The sequence below is a fragment of the Pocillopora damicornis genome, chromosome 5 (genome assembly GCF_964200805.1).
Source record: "Pocillopora damicornis chromosome 5, jaPocDami1.2, whole genome shotgun sequence".
Lineage (NCBI taxonomy): Eukaryota > Metazoa > Cnidaria > Anthozoa > Scleractinia > Pocilloporidae > Pocillopora > Pocillopora damicornis.
Genome location: NC_142674.1, coordinates 16,896,246 through 16,911,214, shown reverse-complemented (window position 1 = coordinate 16,911,214; position 14,969 = coordinate 16,896,246). Strand labels below are relative to the sequence as shown.

General features: G+C 35.5%; 1 pseudogene; it reads left to right on the top strand.

The window, feature by feature from the left end:
* LOC149045662 (DDB1- and CUL4-associated factor 1-like) overlaps positions 1 to 14,969 on the top strand; it is a 413,926-nt pseudogene that overhangs the window by 61,955 nt on the left and 337,002 nt on the right.

Genomic DNA, 14,969 nt, shown 5'->3' with positions numbered 1-14,969 from the left:
ATTGAGTAGTGTAGAAGATGGGTTCTTTCGCACTGATAAGTTTGTGTAGCGTAAGGTTTTTCAATTCAGGTAATTAAAATGTATACATATCCAAGTTGATCTCTACGCAAATACTAACAAAATGCCTATTTTAGATAAAATTGAGTTGAAGCTGAAAGCACGATCAACGAGTGGATAAACGTACAGAACACAATAAATAGATACTAACAAACTGTTGAGAATCAGGTGAAACGAAAGAAAAGATACAAAAGCAAATTAATGCTCTCTTGCCTTATGATTTTAGCGTGGTATGCTACGATCTGCCCTAATTAGATTACTATCAGGTGATTTTTTTCCCTTTTTCGACGATACAAGCGAAGAAATCTTTGATCATAATTGTCACTGAGGATGTCCTGGGCTAACCTGGTTTAATTGGATCGCTTTCAAGACATTTGTTTATTTATTCATTAATTTCGTTTTAGTTTTTACGGTTTAGTTGGATTACACTCAGGCTGCAGTTTTTTTTGTTTTTTTGGTTTTGTTTTTGATTTTACAGTGTTTACTCTCGATTAATTTTCTCATTCATTTGGTACTAAGTTGTAATACACCTGCTCCTTAAAAGATAAAAATTATGAAATAAACCGTTGGCTATTTTCTTATTTCTAAAGTGATAAAGGACCTATAGGTTTGTTTGTTTGTTTGTATGGTTTGTATGGGGGGGGGGAAGGGGGGAGAAAGGGGGGAGAGAGAGGAAACATTTAAGTGGCAATCTCTAAAAGAGCGGTCTAAGGCATTTCACATCGGAAAAAAAGTTTTGCCTCTAACTTTCCCCATTAAAACCTTGAATTGAGCTGAACAGCAAGACCGACAAATGGATAATTTTTTTTACAATTTTGATCCTCAAATGAGTTGTCTAAATAAACTCCTGGCCTGGATCTGCAGAACAGGCGCAATTTTTCAGCGTTTTCACAAACGGAGGCAAGCGCGAGGCGAGCGCGAGAGCGAGTCACGCGCGAGAGGAGGAGTGAAAAATGAAACCACTAAAACACACCTGAGTGAATAGCTAGGGAGGTTATGATTAAAATTAAAATACTTAAAAATATGTCAGAATCATTGGAAAAAAAAAAAGAAAAAAAAAGAAATCCGGTCTCAGGGCCCTCAGTGCGGGAACACCCTCATAATACATATATAAATTCTTGTCAAAGGCCTATTTTAAAAGAAATAGGATTGATCTTAAACAACAAATGGATACAGGGAATGGATGAACATACGTAGCACAATAAGTAGATACTTACAACCTGTTGAGCATCAGTCGACATGAAAGAAAGAAAACAACAATTGTTTAGTCAAGTGTTGTTAATAATTTTAGTTTAGTAATCATTAACTAACATTCCCAAGGATCGAGAAAAGGCCAGTAAAGCTTTGTTCATTCCAATTCAGATCATTATCAGGCAATATTTTCCACAGCTTTCACTCGCGACTAACTCTGAGAAAAACCTCCTTATCTGAATGTTGATGTGTTTATAAAAAAAAAGTTTGTTTTTACAATCCGTTTTAATTTGATATGAAGAAAGACAAGAAAGAAGAAACGATGAACCCTTAGTTTCATTGAGAAAGCCTGGATCTGCAGAACAGGCGCAATTTTCTAGCCTTTTTCGGTCAAACGGAGGTAAGCGCGAGGCGAGCGCGAGAGAGGGCCACGTGTGCGAAAGGAGGAGTAAAAAATAAAAAAAAAAGCCACGAAAAAACACCTGTACTATGTACACCAAGATAGAAAAACCACGAAAAACATTTTGAGAATAGTGAATAGCTAGGGAGGTTATGATTAGAATTAAGATATTTTTAAAAAATGTCAGAATCATTAAAAAAAAAAAAAAAAGAATCCGGTCTCAGGGCCCTTTTCCTTTTTTTAATAACAAAATGGAACACCCCCTCATGTAAAATGAAGCTTATTATTTCTTATTGTTCTTGTAACTTCAAAGCTACCTCCAACAAAATTACTCAGCTTCCCGAAAGTTATGTGACAAGCGACAAACACAAAGTAAGATTAATTTAATTTTAGTTACATATCAAATTAAAAAAAATGATAAGTATTCAAATTGGATTTTATGCAAATACTAGTCAAAGGCCCATTTTAAAAGAAATAGGACTGATCTTAAACAACAAGATCAGGGAATGGATAAACATACGTAGCACAATAAGTAGATACTTACCCCCTGTTGAGCATCAGTTGAAATGAAAGAAAGAAAACAACAACTGTTCAGTGAAGTGTTGTAAATAATTTAAGCTTAGTAACCATAACTTACATCCCCAGGGATAAAGCCAATAAAGCTGTGTTCATTCCAATTCGGATCATTATTAGGCTATATTTTCCAAAGCTATTACTCTCGACTAACTCCGAGAAAAACCTCCTCATCTGAATGTTGATGTGGTTATAGAAAAAAAGTTTGTTCTTATCATCCGTTTGTATATGAAGAAAGAAAAGAAAGAAAAAACAATGAACCCTTAGTTTCATTGAGGAGGCCTGGATCTGCAGAACAGGTGCAATTTTTCAGCATTTTTCGGTCAAACGGAGGCAAGCGCGAGGTGAGCGCGAGAGCGGGTCACGTGCGAGAGGAGGAGTAAAAAATTAAAAAAGTCACGAAAAAACACCTGTACCCCTATGCACACCAAGATAGAAAAACCACGAAAAACATTTCGAGAATAGTGAATAGCTAGGGAGGTTATGATTAGAATTCAAATACTTTAAAAAAATGTCAGAATTATTGAAAAAGAAAAAAAGGATTCCGGTCTCAGGGCCCTCTTTTTGTTTTTTTAATAACAAAATGGAACACCCTCAAGTAAAAAGTAGCTTAATATTTCTTCTTGTTCTTTTAACTTCAAAGCTTTCCAACAAAATTACTCAGCTGCCCCAAAGTTATGTGACAAGCGACAAACACAACGTTAGATTAATCTAATTTTAATTACATATCAGTTTTAAAAAAAATGACAAGTATTCAAATTGGATTTTATGCAAATACTAGTCAAAGGCCTATTTTAAAAGGAAAAGGATTGATCTTAAACAACAAGATCAGGGAATGGAGAAACATACGTAGCACAATAAGTAGATACTTACAATCTGTTGAGCATCAGTTGACATGAAAGAAAGAAAACAACAATTGTTCAGTGAAGTGTTGTTAATAATTTTAGCTTAGTAATCATTTACTTACATTCCCAGGGAAAAGGCCAGTAAAGCTGTGTTCGTTCCAATTCGGATTATTATCAGGCAATATTTTCCACAGCTTTTAATCTCGACTAACACTGAGAAAAACCTTCTTATCTGAATGTCGATGTGGTTTTTGAAAAAAGTTTGTTTTTACCATCCGTTTTGATATGAAGAAAGACAAGAAAGAGAAAACCATGAACCCTTAGTTTCATTGAGGAGGCCTGGATCTGCAGAACAGGTGCAATTTTTCAACGTTTTTCGGTCAAAGGGAGGCAAACGCGAGGAGAGCGCGAGAGCGAGTCACGCGCGAGCGAAGGAGTAAAAAATAAAAAAAAAGCCACAAAAAACACCTGTACCCCTATGTACACCAAGATAGAAAAACCACGAAAAAACATTTCGAGAATAGTGAATAGCTAGGGAGGTTATGATTAGAATTCAAATACTTTAAAAAAATGTAAGAATCATTTAAAAAAAAAGGAAATCGGTCTCAGGGCCCTTTTCCTTTTTTTTTTTTTATAACATATTGAAACACCCTCATGTAAAATGTAGCTTATTATTTCTTATTGTTCTTGTAACTTCCAAGCTAGCTCCAACAAAATTACTCAGCTTCCCGAAAGCTATGTGATAAGTCACAAACACAACATAAGATTAATCTAATTTTAATTACATATCAGTTTAAAAAAAATGATAAGTATTCAAATTGGATTTTATGCAAATACTAGTCAAAGGCCCATTTTAAAAGAAATAGGATTGATCTTAAACAACAAGATCAGGGAATGGAGAAACATACGTAGCACAATAAGTAGATACTTACAATCTGTTGAGCATCAGTTGAAATGAAAGAAAGAAAACAACAACTGTTCAGTGAAGTGTTGTAAATAATTTAAGCTTAGTAACCATAACTTACATCCCCAGGGATAAGGCCAATAAAGCTGTGTTCATTCCAATTCGGATCATTATTAGGCTATATTTTCCAAAGCTATTACTCTCGACTAACTCCGAGAAAAACCTCCTCATCTGAATGTTGATGTGGTTATAGAAAAAAAGTTTGTTCTTATCATCCGTTTGTATATGAAGAAAGAAAAGAAAGAAAAAACAATGAACCCTTAGTTTCATTGAGGAGGCCTGGATCTGCAGAACAGGTGCAATTTTTCAGCGTTTTTCGGTCAAACGGAGGCAAGCTCGAGGTGAGCGCGAGAGCGGGTCACGTGCGAGAGGAGGAGTAAAAAATTAAAAAAGTCACGAAAAAACACCTGTACCCCTATGCACACCAAGATAGAAAAACCACGAAAAACATTTCGAGAATAGTGAATAGCTAGGGAGGTTATGATTAGAATTCAAAAACTTTAAAAAGATGTCAGAATTATTGAAAAAGAAAAAAAGGATTCCGGTCTCAGGGCCCTCTTTTTGTTTTTTTAATAACAAAGTCAAGTCAAAGGCCCATTTTAAAAGAAATAGGATTGATCTTAAACAACAAGATCAGGGAATGGAGAAACATACGTAGCACAACAAGTAGATACTTACAATCTGTTGAGCATCAGTTGACATGAAAGAAAGAAAACAACAACTCTTCAGTGAAGTGTTGTTAATAGTTTTAGCTTAGTAATCATTAACTTACATTCCCAGGGAAAAGGCCAGTAAAGCTGTGTTCGTTCCAATTCGGATTATTTCAGGTAATATTTTCCACAGCTTTTACTCTCGACTAACTCCGAGGAAAACTACTTTATCTGAATGTTGATATGGTTATAAAAAAAAGTTTGTTTTTACCATCCTTTTTGATATAAACAAACGAGGATATAATCTCTTGTCATGAAGTGAATGTGTTTGGAAACCTGAAGACTATCATTCGCAAAATACTTCGACACTTAGAACTGTTCGTGGCAAGCAGCTGAGGTGGAAAAATCTAAAAGGTCTTTGAACGTTTGAAGGTTAACTGAACTGTTTTTTCAACGGTTGATGATTAAACTTTGGGATGTTTGATGGCTAACGGTTAAATCCATTGAGACCCTTCAAAGCGGACGCTTTGCCTGAATTACACCCGAAACTCATCTGGAGGCATGTATTGTAATTTTAATCATCATATGACCCGTATGGACCCGCGCGCCCTTCTTTTATATGCAGGTACATCCTAACTAGGTTGAGACAGAAATTTCGAAATCTTCAACACTAAGTGGTAAAATGTTCATTGACTGAGTTTGGTCGGGCCGGACCGGAGAATAAGCACTGGGATGACCTTCGAGCCAAAATTTTACCTCTCCGGCCCTCCCATCCAGTCGATAAGTACATTTTAAGTAATTTTTTCCTCTTTCGAAGTTATGCTGTTTGCCAATATACCAATAAAACTGACAACCAAAGACTCACGCACTACAAAAAATTAATCCGCACTTTAGTTACATTAGGTTTACCTTTCCACAAAGAAATCGCCAATATTTTATTATGTTTAAATTGGTGACGATGAACGAAAATATATGCATTCGATGAAATCAAATTGAATGAATAAAAAAAGGGAATAAAAATTTTAGTTGACTTATGTAAGCAGGCCAAAAATGCTAAAGAGGGTTAAGAAAAAATAATGGTTACTTACAGCCTTATTGTCACAAGGTCAGGCAAGATAATGGAAGAGAATAGAAAAGACAGTAAAATCATAAATCAGCAAATTGAGTCTGAATTAAAAATCGTTTTAGTTCAACAGTTCACAATTCGAATAGACGATTAAAATCATACTCACATGCTGTATTGAGCAGTAACCAGGGGCAGAAAAGTAACAAAAAATGTTAGTTTAAGTGGGGAAAGAGTAATTTAAGAAAAAGAATGCAGTAATGTTAAAAACTAATCAATGAAACTAGGTTAAACACAAGGGATAAGAACTCGTATTACACTTTTGAAGGTTTATTGGGCTGGAGACATAGAGGATGAATGACCAACAATTAAAGGTAACAATATAATAATATTTATGGGCAACTGTTTGATACGTGTCTTTCCGCTTGTTCACTGAGGGACAAAGTTGTTTTCGATCTTATAAGCGGACTTGTCAGCAATGGCATTTTTGTTGAATGGGAAGGAAGCTTGCAGTAATTGCCTGATTTTTATCTAATTTGCTCTTTTTCTAATTAGAAGTTTACTTAATGTCAGCATGAGCGGAGAAAAATGCCAATTTGAAAAAATATTCTGGTGTACTGTCAATGTTGTATTTTGATCATCCCTTTCTACATCGATATTTCAATTTTCTCAGTTTTCCCTCTCTTTTTACTTAAACCCAGTTCCCTGAAAGTTTTGTTCAATGCATTATCTTCTGCTGACATTGTGCTCTCTCTCTTTCTCTCCCCCCCCCCTGTTCCCCTCTCTCCCTCTCTCCCTCTCCCCCCCCCCCCCTTCTCTTATGAAAATCTTCCGCACTCGTTGTTCTTAGTTGTCCACTAAACACAAGAAAGACAGCGGCGCAGATGTGCCCGCAATGCAGCTGGTCATTCATTCATTCTTTAATCATAAGAATATTCTTAAACAAACAAACAAACAAAAACGAACAAAAGGAGATGACAACGTATCATTATCCTTAAAGTAATTAGTTCTAAGCTTTCACCTACCGCCTGATGTATTTACATGTATTTGATCCACCGAAGGCGATATCGAGAGCAAAGAAAACGATAGGAATAAGCAGAATTCAAGTATTATAACACATTGTTTAGTTCAACTAACACTTACAGTTAAAGTAGGCAATACTAACACACTTCCCATCAATCATCATATGAGACTGAAAGCTGGTCTCGGTTATCCTTCATCAACTGTTATCGAGATATGTCATTTATTTTGCTATTACAACGACTAGTATAAGAACATCAAATTCTCATCCTCATCCTCTCATCCTGTGTTTTGCTACTCACGCACGTTTGCGGTATTTAGGAATGTTATGGAAAGTGGAGCAGAAACAGATGTTACAACTAAATTATTAACTTCAGTAATCTAATAAAAAATCACTTACACGCTGGTGTATTTCACAAAGGCCGCACATAAGTAGAGAAAGCACAGAATGACAATTAAGTTAGGGAGATTAGATGAAAAATGAGTAGGCCAATAAATGAATTATGCATTGAATTAATTCGAAGCCTCAACATCGCCCACGGGGAACCCGTAGATCCGTTCAAATTTCAGCCTCCGGGGCCAAAGTTGTATTTCAATACTCTACCCAAGTGCTGTACTTGATGGTAATTTTTTTTTTAAAAGGCAAAATGAGCGATCCTGACATACTATACATAGCCAAGCCCTATAAGCTAGACCTGGTAGACCTTTTCTGCGGAGCCATTCGTACCCAAAAGTGAACTCTTTATCTTAAAACACCTCCACATTACAAGTTACAACACTTGTATTCGATACTTCCGGTTCAAATTCCCACCCCAACCAGGCGAGGCTCACATTCCCAAACCCTGGGCACGAACGACCGTTCCCCAACGGGGGAATGTTGAAGCTTTAAATTGATCGGCCCATCAATCAATAACTGAAAGAAAAGCGAAGCCATTTAGTATTGAAACGTTTTTTTTTTATGCAATGTGGTGTAATTGAAAAAAGAAAAAGGAAGTACATTGCTTTTAAACGATTTTGATTTTCTTTCGGTGGAACAGAAGTATGGAGAAGTCTTTCTTCAAGACCTTTACCGAAAGCAAGCTTCGTTAAGTTTAAGATGGTGACGCTTTGATATCTCCTTTGCAGAGAATAAGAATGAAAAAAAAAAAAACAAATCGTCAACATTGAATGAACTCAAATCCACGCTAACTTGTACTCAAAGTTAAATATGATGCCACAAGATAGAGCTATTTTTCAAATTTTAACGATCATTTGTTGTTCAAAACAATGCAAAAGCAAAATTAAGTGAGTCCTGAAGGGAGGCTAAAGTAAAATTATTCGTTAAGGTTTAGGATTCAGTGTGTGACCTTGAAACATGGGTTATTTTACAGGCCGAAACGCAAATCTCGACTTCTGAATGAAGTACAACGCCTCCTGATCTTTTCTTTTGTTATTATTAGTTTTCAGCTGGTAGAAAGGGTACAGACTGGGAGTGGTTTGCAGCTTTTTGGTCATGTGACAGGTTAGGAGTAACATCTACAATAAGAAATTGAAGTAGCACTTACTTCCTGATGTTTCCGAAGTGCAGTCCATGAAAAACATAGAGAAAGGAAAGAAAAGAAAATTACCGGCTATCACATTCCCGTGTTAAAAAAGCATAGAAAAGTGGGAAGAGTAATGAGATATTTCCTATACAGTGCCAGAAATTCAATCAAAATATTTAAATGCTTTTCTTTTGGACATGCAGTTTTTATTATCATAGTGAATGATGCAGCTGAGTTAATCCTCCCCGGTGCTTTTTAAAAATTCCCTAAAGATCAATATCAACCCCCTGACAGCAAAGGTGCGCACTGTTTTATATTTCATTCTCCTCCTGAAAAGGAAGACCTATTGTAAGTCGTGTTGCAAAAACTTGGTGACCTGTGAGCATATTGTTATCCTGCTCGCCAGGGCAAATAAAACAAATCCATTTTATACAAAAGCAGGGGGCCTCGCCATCATGAAAGAAATTAATAAAATATCCAAAAGATTACTTACTTTGAGCTAATATTTCCATGAAAATGTTTCGTGCATTGAGAGAAAAGAAAACAATCTCAAATTATGTAGTAACCAAGATTTGTTTATTGCATTTGCAGTTGAAACAAAAAAGCTAGCAACAACAAACAACTTAATAAACAATAAAAATGAAATGGAAACTGAAGAAAAACATACTAAACTTTCGATAGTAACAACAATAAGAACAAGCTTAATTTTGCCTACTCGGTCCATATTATAGTTAAAGTTATTAATTATTCGATTCACTGAAAAAGAGAGAAGGCGGAGAGACAGCTCCCAATATTTGTTCGTATCTCGACCTGATTACTACAGCACAACTTGAATAGTTAGCCATCAACCCATAGGAAAGGCGACTGCACTACTTGGACAACGGTGACAGTGATAACAAACTTACGACACTGTTGTTCATCTGAACCATCACCACAGTCATCTCCGCCACGGCAACGTCTCCATTTACTAAGACACTTTCCATTAGCACAAGTGAACTCGTAGTTTGCACACTTTCCTGTATGATAATAAAAACAACTTAAATTCAAAGACAAAATATTGAGCCTGTGTATTTAAGAAAAGGAAAAGAACGAACAAAACCTAAAATAATCCTAACAATTTAGACATACTTCTTAGCTCTGAAGTCAAAAACTAGAGGACAGTAATTTTCATCTCCGAGGTTATGCCTTTGCCTCAAAATTCTACCCTGCTAAATATGTTTGAACCGATAAGCAGACCAATAAGCAACTCGCAAGCTCTTGCTAACACAGATTCCCTTTCTAAATTTTCATCCCTGTCGTATACAGAAAGTAGAAAGTTGCCGCTGACCCTTGGTCTCTCTGTGTCATTTTTTCTTCTTTTGACTTTTAGACTAATTTTGAAAAAAGGAAGAGAAGAGGACTCGACTTTATCCTTTTTTTGATAACATGAATATCCATAAATTTTAGTTGTCTTGACAGAAAGGCTTTGTAAATATATATGGAAATCGATAAACATGTTTGATTAGTTTCTTTCCTCCATATCTCATACAGCCTGACTATCAAGCAGGAGGTGACCAGCTAATTTTGGTTTTTGTTCCGTTTTTGTGGTTTCAATCCGCCTCTTTAAATCATTTTTTAATACTTCAAAGATCCTCAATCTAAGATTTTCTATTGATAGTTACGTGTAAATCAAATAAATACAAGCGACGTGTACAAAATATGCCATTCCTTCAATGCGTTTATCCGAGCAATATTACAAGGAAACGACACAAAGATAGATTTAGATTTATGATACTTACGGCCAGCTAATTGGCGCAGGTAAAACATGAAAGAAAAGGAAAAGTTACTCAATTGGTATACTAGCATCATTACAATACCGTTAAGCTCTATGAAATTTTGGTTATGGCGCACTGGCGACAAAAGTTTACGTGTAAAAAAAAAATTTATTGACAAGCTCTACATTAGCCATTTAACATCCCCTGTGTTACGACCGTTCGCGTTTTCGCCTTTTCGCGGTCAATTAATACAGTCAATTAAGGCAATGCCGATGGGTGCACGACTACATTTCTAGAAAAGCTTTTTTCAAATTAATATGCTAACGCTTGGGGAACTCAATAAACTCGAGAAATCCCGAGGTGTTCATTCACTGCACGCATGCGTAATAATGGTTGCTTTAAAAATTTATCATATAGAGCATTTTACGTTGCAAAGTAAAAATCATTATTTCTGGTCTCCCAATTAATGCATTTGATTTTGTCCAACGGTAGGATACAAAAGGAGTTATCTCGTATATAAAATCGCCGCGATCTCATTCAACTAGTTTCAGTTTATTTCATTCGATTTTAAAATGACTTTGGCCATCAGAAGAACCGTCTTCATGCCATTAAAGTTCTTAATCTAAAGATGGCCCAATGTGACGGCATTCAACCAATAGCCACTTCAGTTTTGTAAAACTACCTCTGCATATGATTTACGTCACAGCTTTATTTCGCTGTCTTGGAGGTGTTCTTGCAAATGAGGGGTTCTTGGAAAATATAGCATTTTTTATACATTTTTGAAAAGAGAGTTAGTCTTCCAATTAAATATTACTTTTTGAGAATAGCACTTTTACGCTAAGCCCATATAAAGAATAAGGAGATGTAGAGAAGTAGAAGTTACCTATCAACCACAGTACTTACTGCATTGTTCGTCTGATCCATCACTACAGTCAGTGTCCCCATCGCAGCGGAAAGACGCGTAGGTACACTCTTGTTGATTTCCACAAGGAAACTGATCGTCTCGACAAGCTACTAGCAGATAATTTAAAGGAACACATGAACGGTGACAAAACGTTGGCACTTCTTATACATTTTTTACCAAAAATATATAATGAATATTAAGGGCCCCCTCACGACTTGAGCAGCTTGCCTTTAGTAATTGACCTTTTGTGACTGACATTTTGCAGTGACTTTTCATCAAGGACAAAGTTTGTTAACCGTCAACTTCCACTTTACATTTTTTTAAGTTTATCGTTATGATTTTATCGAATTCTGTATTTAATAATCTTTTCGTCGACTCATAGCTTCTGAAAGTTTACAAAAAACACCATACGCAATTCAGAAGCTCACTGATTCGCCAGTATGTGATGAGATTTACGTTAACAATCGTTGTTATTGTTACCATCATTAAAAAGAAACATTCATTGTCCGATGAAATTTTCATGGAAACGTTTCAAGATGGTGAGTTTTTGATGAAATGTCGCAAATACCAGTTAAACACGCCTCAATCACGGCGAGCCTCTTACCTGATATTTAAATCTTTTCCCATATTTTTTTTTTAAAATTTAACGCCAGCATGAGATGTTGAATGGTTTAGACTGTTTGTTACAAGTACTTAGTGTATCAGTTCTGTCAAAATTTGGTGTAACGGGTTAAGTCCTCCAAGGTCTCCTTCAGATACAGAAAAGCTTATGCAGAATAGAGTTGGAATTTTGTAATGTGTCTATCATGCTAAACTTCTTTTGGTTATAAGGTTTCATAGGGAGTCACTCAGTTGACTAGAAGATAAACATTACAAAATGGCAGTAGCAACATACTCGCAGATGTGTAGGGGACGGCTACCAGCATGAGCAGTAGAACAACCTGGGGATTCATGACAATCTTTGTGGAAACAAAAAAAAGGTAAAAAATAATCAAAATCGGATGTACTCAAATCGTTCCTTTTTTGGTAGGAAAATAAGAAATCCGCTGATTGTTGTGCTGCTTAGTTAAGTTCTCCCACCGATAAAGGAACAATAGGCAGTCTGAGACTGCATGTGGCTACTGATATAGCTTCTGATACAGCATAGTGACCAATTGACTTTGAACCAATCATTCAAAGGTAACAAATAATCATATAAATAATAACAATGATGGCAACAGTAATAATAATTCATAGAGGTCTAGCTCGAAAACCTAACGGTTCCTCCAGCGTCTAGGCTCCAAAAATGGTACAACTATGTTTATTTTGCCTGTTCATTATAATCATTTTTCTTATTTCATTGTAATTCCATTTTTTTTTTGAGAAATAAAGACTTGTTGTTGTTGTAGTAGTAATTATAATAATGATAATGATGATAATGATGCTACTATGGTCGCAAGCAACTGAGAAACGGTCGAAATTACGTTTGAAAACTTGTTGTGCAATTTAATATTTCACAAGAATGAAGATTAGAATGAAGATTGTATGTTGACGTTAGCAACAATGAAATGTTCTGATATACACAGTGTAGCTCAAAGATAAGGGGACATTGTAGAGAAGTACCATGCGCACGTATCAAGCGACATACGTCGAAATATTCGCATAAATACGCGTATGTCCTTCTCGTATGGGCCTTTGTTATTCATTGCTCTACCTGTGCTTTGAGTGGCATTGAGTTGTAGAAAAAAGAGATGGTACTGTAAAAGCGCCGGTTGCTAGCATGAAATGGCAAAGTTTATTCGAAAACGTCGTCAATGTCTCTTATGATAAAAATGCGACTGTTCTTTTTTTTTTTTTCGTATTTTATTTTGTTGTATTGTAATTTCTGATCACTTACACCTGTATAATAATATTGTGGCATTTCTAATAAATTTGCAAGGGAGCAAAAAAAGGAACACTTTACCTTTCTTGCACTTGGCAGTGATCTGGCTCAAAACACTTGTACAATCTGAAAAACTAAAACATAATCAATTGGAGTTCGTATCAAACTTAGAAAACTAAAGAATAGAAATTTCATTATTCATAAATACATTTTGATTAATTATGTTACTTGTTCGTCACAGCATTCCTGAAGCCACTGTAAGTGACTTCTGAATAGGCGATCTTAACAAGAATTTTATCACCAATCTGCTCCTTACAGATACTCATTCCAACACGGTAAAAGAAACTGAATTCGACAAAAACTGAGACTTCTTGATATGAAATTTGTTAGAGCACTGTCCAGTATCAAAAGTTAAACGCGTTTCAAATGAGCAATTACCGTCAATGCAAGGTGTTTTAGAGGGAAACCGTCCGAGAAAATAGATAGTTACTCGCGGGAAAAAGAACGTTCTCTTGGGATAGAAAAGAAAATGATAATAGTATATACGATAATAATGACAAAGATACTTGTAATAGTAAAAAAAAAATACCAGTCATAATATTATTACGTTTTCTATAATGCCGAATAATTATTATCTATTATCACCATCATGTTATCTTCTATTTTCTTTAAGTTATTAGTAGTTAGCCGTTTTCTTTAGAACGAGCGGCCAAGAACAAATAATGTAAATTAACCAAAATATAATAGCTAATTTAACCGACAGGTGCTGTGAAGAAAAATGTCCGACAAATTGTTTTTTTATACATTCTAGCGCACGGTGCTTTTCTCGTCCGTTGATAACAAAAAGTGCATTACCTCAGAATTGCATGATCTCTCCCACGGATTTTTTTTCCCCTCCAATGTTGTCTTGTTTTCTGCCAATTTAATGTACTATTTTAAGACAAAACATTTTAGCAATTTTTTCTTTTTCTGTCAAGAGGAAACGACCACTATAACGACCACTTAGATCTAGAACTATATAAGGAAAGCTTATTTAACAAGTACTTTATCAGAGATAAAGAATACAGAAGCAAAGTACTCTAAAAAAATTGGCCCAAAATGTTAAATATACCGAGATAATGGTATCAACACAACAACACTCTTATTTCCGTCGAAGTCGCCCCGATCAGAATTAGAATCAGTACTTGTATGGTACTAAAAACCATCAGATTTAAAATAATCATTTACCAACCGAGTCGAAATAATAGAGATGATGATCATCGGCGATGATCAATTATACACGGCACATCATCAGCAGGTAACAACTGAACTACATAATATTTAGAATTACCATGTTTTCAATGTTCCACACGGTACAAAAATAGCCCAGAAAAAATTACCTTTCTCTAAGGTGTCTCTCTGAGAATGAATAAATTCCTGCCGAACAAAGTCGAAAGTCGCTGAATATAAATATTCCTTCCGTGATAGCAAAAACCGAAAAAAGGAAGACGGTGCCGTTAACTTTGCATAAAGATGTATTTAAAAATCCAATAATCATTCTCTTTAAATGTTGATGACCTCACTTCGAATCGAGCAAGTAAGAGGGCAAGAAAATTATAAGCTTGCAACCATCTGGAGAATGCAATTAACTTCTGAATAAACAGGTTTCTCTAACTAGAGTTTTATTATCACTTGGTTCCGTAATGATAGTCAATCCAACACGTTAGATAATTCAGATCGAGAGCAACTTAGGCATCTTATGGTTATTATGAAATTTTTATAACACTGTTAAGAATAAAGCGTCCAAGGCGTTTTAAATGAGCGTACACCTTTGACGCGAATAATTCTTTGTTTCTATTTTCATTTGATGTGCTGTCTTTTAAGACAAAAATGCTTCCTTCGTTTCTTTTTTTTTTTTTTTCAAGAAGAGAATCGCGTGAGCGTGGGATGTAATATGTTGGTTGGCTTACTCTCTCGAAAGATAATAGGCAAACAGGGGTGGGCTGGGGGGAGGTTAAACCTTTAACTTTCAAGCTCTGACTATTAATTCTCCCCTCTATGTGCTACACATTTCCTTTTAATTGGATACAAGAATTTGATGTTAGATCAAGATAACAACCTCTACCTGATAAGTTTGAATATTCTCATTACCTGTCTGCTGAATAATGTATGGATATCATAGGAA